A 4,394-nucleotide genomic window follows, 5' to 3' on the forward strand; every position below is an offset into this window, starting at 1 on the left:
GCTGGGAAGTGGGCTGGGATTGCGCCCAGAGTTTGTCATTTAAAAAGTCAAAAAGGAGCATTTACGTTTTCAACCTTCTCCATGTCCTCTGCTTCTCCAAGCCCTCCCCACTTCAGCAGCTGGTTGCTGTTCGCTAAATGGATAATCCATTTTCACCTCCAATTACAAATTCATTTTCGGTGGCGCAAATGAAGGCGGAAGGCGGAAGGCCGAAGTGGGAAAAGGTCCAAGCTGCAGATGCAAGCGGTCCAGGAGTTAATAACAGATTGGAGAGGCAAGAACTTTTCTAAGTGAGTGTTTCTTGGGGGCCAATCCTACCCAACTTTCCAGTGACGATGCAGCCGCAATGCAGCCCCTGAGGAGCCCTCCATGACTGGCTCATATGGCAGAATGCAGCACATGCCCTCCTCCCCATATCCATGGAGGATATGCTCCTACTCCAGATACCTGGTTGGTTGGCAACCTTCAGTCTCAAAAGACTATGGTACAAGCCTACAGCACCCAGTATTCCCAGGCCGTCTCCCATCCAAGTACTAACCAGGCCTGCCCTTGCTTAGCTTCGGAGATCAGACAAGATCAGGCATGTGCAGGCAGATAGTAGCGAGCCCTATACTTACTGTTGCAGCACAAGGCACTCTGGGGCACTAATTGGAAAGTAATAGCAGAGGTTTGGAGGGCTGCAAATGCTATCCTTTCCGGCAGCAGCACCAGAAGTACAGGGTGACCCCAAAAAAACCAGAACCCACAAATCTTTGAATAAAACTGTTAATTTTAATTTTTCTTCTTTTTTCTTTCAGGGTATACAAGTCGACTTTGTGCATGAAATATTGGAACAATAATCTTCCCCAATATGTCTTGGTCAACCATGGATTGTTGTATATGAAAGAATCTGGACCTTTGTAGGATTTAATAAAATTTTTATGGGTTCTGTTTTTTTGGGGGTCACCCTGTTACTACATACGACCGTACATACTGAATGGAAGAGGGAAGCAGTGGAGGGGATTCTCTGAGATCTGGGGGCCTAACTGGAGAGGCTGAGATGACTCTTGGAAATCTCAGTCTCCAGCTGAAATTCAGAGATCTGACAACTGTGCACTTCAGTGCTCCGGTAGCCATATTGTTCTGAAGCTCCATCCCACACAGTGTCCTAGGCTAGTGTTCCTAGAAGACATAAATCTTGCCAGAGACGTCGGTCTTGGTCGAATCAAAGTTGGCCCCCCACCCATTCACCTGCCCTCCCCTACCGTTGGCACTTCCTCTGATTTCTACCTGGTCAAGACCTCATCTGCTCCGTAGCTGTGAACAAGGACGTAGCCCCTGGGGTCACATTGAGAAATTGGATGAAATTGAGAGGAGGAGCTTGCCCCTGTCTGATATCCCTGACAAAATCATCTGTCACGGAACACGGGGCCGAGGCACGTGTGTCGCAAGGCAAAAGCAAATAAATTAAAGCCGAAGGAGCAAATCAATATATTATTTAACAGCCGGAATGCAAATTACAAAGCCTTAATGAGGGTCTCCTTTGCTTTTGTGCTCTTTCTTCCACCCCCAACAGCCCTTTCACCTCCTTACACGACTCAGTCTCACCCCTTTTGGTTTGAAAGATGGCTGACAAATTCTTTAGAACATGTCAAAACAGCCTGGGGACGGAACTTGACAAGAAGGATGCTCCATTATCTATTATTGACATCTCTTTAAGCAAGGAGAGGAGGAAGAGAAGGGTGTATAACATGCATGCCATTCCAGAGTTGGCAGGCAAGGACGGCAACAGGAGCCACTTTCTGTGTGCTTCTCTCCCCCCCGGCTAATTTTCAGACAGCCTGGTCCTGCACAGCAGGGCCAGTGTTGAGCCAATTGGACCAATTGCTGCACAGACTTGGGTATAACCAGACCCACTGAAATGAATGTGTTACATTCATTAAAGGATTGGATTGAGCACACTTAGGCTTGGCACAAGTGAATTATTTTTGTAGATGAGTTAGGGTCCCATCCTATCCAATTTTCCAGCACTGATGCAGCTGCAATGTAACCGCCAGGTAAGGGAACAAATTTTCCCTTTCCTTAAGGAAAAAATGTCTAGAAAAGAGAAGAAGAGTAAAGAAGAAAATGGTCTCATAAAGACATGTAAAGATATTTTTGTTGTTGTCAAAGTCTTAATGGCACTTGGCTATTGGGTGTGTCATAATGAGATCCTACACTTCAAAATTTACCACCACACCACTAGTCAAGACCCAAAAGTGCCTTGCTACTTGACCTCAGGTGGGTCATGGCAGGGGTTGCTTTGACCAGACTCCCCGATCTTCAGTGACTCCGCTTGGTCTCCCACCCACCTACCTGCTCTCCGCTGTTCCAGTACACCACTCAGCAGAGAAAGAGGAGGTTTAGGGTTAGGGTCACACCCACCAGGTTCTTGAAAGTGGGTTGCAGGTTGTAGGTTGTTGTCTGAGTTAGGTTCCAGAACTTGACAAGTTAAAGACTGCTGGATTTAGGTTATACAGTCATAGGTCAATATGCTGAAATATCACAGGCTACTTCAGAATTTCAAACCAGCACTGGAAATACTGGTTTTCTTTGGGCACAGAAGGGTTTTGTAAGGTTATTAGTGGAACTTTATTTGCAATATCTAAATGGCTTTTGTTAAAAACGGATGGGATTTTAAACCTTAACACCCTTGCATGCCACAGTTTTACATTCCAGTTGTTCTAAATTACTGTGGGAGCTTGTAGACCTACCCTGATCTTTCGCAAGAAGGGCAAGCCAAGATAGGACTCCAAATGAATGATTAATTGCCGCGTGATTGCCATGATTACTAGGCTGATCTTTCAAGGTTCAGCAGCAGCAATTGGGCCGCCAGCCCAGGATCCAATCTGGCCTGGCCTGGCCAGGCCAGGGTGTGATGTGAATCACCAAAGGTGATAATGTGAGATATTAGCACTCCGGTCATTCACTTGGCTTTCTCACCTGACCTCTGTAAAAGATCAAGGTGAAGTAGCGGGGAGGGGGGAGGAAGAAAAAGTGAAATATTTGAGAAGAAATGGGGAAAATGGAGAGAATGAGCATAGAGAGTCATTCACGGTTAGCCCACCCACGGGGCTGACCGAGGAAGACAGTGGGTCTGCGGGGGTGCCCGCCCACTCCTCTTCCTACTTCCTGGATTCAGAAGAGAGGAATGAGAAAACAAACTGTAGTGCAGCCAGTGTAATAAGGCTGGGTTGATTGGCTATAGCTGATAGTTCAATGGCTCTCAAAATATTTAGCACCAGGACAGACAGATTTCAGAACGACATATCTGTTGGGACCCACTGGAAGTGATGCCATTAACCTGTTCCTGCCCAGTCCACAGGTGTACACATTTGGTCCCTGTTGTTGGTCCGAAATAACTTAACTTGGAAGTGATGTTATGGCCATCAGTGGAAGGCTTTAAACCATCAATTTAGGCTTTCAGCCCAAGCAGCCACCAGCCAGAAGTCCCTTTAAACAGCTGGAAATTCAAGCTCGGAATTCAAGCATTCCAGCTCAGAAATCTAAGCAGAATGCAGACTTGGATCCTTCTCCAGCCACACAGCCCTCCCCCCTTTCCAGTGTCCCATCCCCCCCCCAATTCAGGGAAAAGCACCCTGCCGCTCTCCCACCAAGAACCTGCCCTGCCCAGCAGCTCTGTACCCTGTATGTTCAGCTCTGTACTTGCAAAGAGCTAGGTGCAACGTGACCCACTTACACCTACCCATGGCACACCTTCCAGTTTGAAAAATACTGGGATAGTCGATATTCCGGTTGTGCCAGGAAGCTAACTGGTATCTGTCAACACGACCAGGAGGCTTGATCAGGAAGCTCTACTAATTGGAAAGCGCCCTTTAAATGCCCGCAGAGGAAGTGTCAGCTACTAGCTCAAAAAGCATCCACTTTTAAAACATTTGTTGGGGGGAGGGGGAAAATGCTGAGCTGGTGCAATTAAGCAGAAAATTAATTTTCACCCAAACTCCCCACCCTGCACCCAAAACAGGTTAAAAGGGGAGACCTCTGGCCAGGGTAAAGATAAAACAAGTTTGAAGAGTTAAAGTTAGGGAGCTGTTAATACGCTCCGTATTCTCCGCTAATGAGGCTTCGGCACGCAAGAGGGCGAGAGGGAAGTCAGTCCGCCGCGAGATAATGAAGCGCGGCTGCGACTTTAACTGACTGGAGGCGCTCCGGCTAATGAAGTGGCTCGAGAGTTTGGGTTTCTCCTCTGGCACGCTGTCTGACATTGTTCTAAACACCTTGCAGCTCGACCTGTTTGGCGGAGAACCAAAGCTGGAACAGCGGCAAGTGAGGAACCATGGTCGACCTGATGCGATCGGGAAGCCTGCAGGAAACTTATCCTTGCGTAGGCTTGGAGGGGGTCAACTGTTTCTAAA

The sequence above is a fragment of the Tiliqua scincoides genome, chromosome 16, assembly GCF_035046505.1.
Source record: "Tiliqua scincoides isolate rTilSci1 chromosome 16, rTilSci1.hap2, whole genome shotgun sequence".
Taxonomy (NCBI): Eukaryota; Metazoa; Chordata; class Lepidosauria; order Squamata; family Scincidae; genus Tiliqua; species Tiliqua scincoides.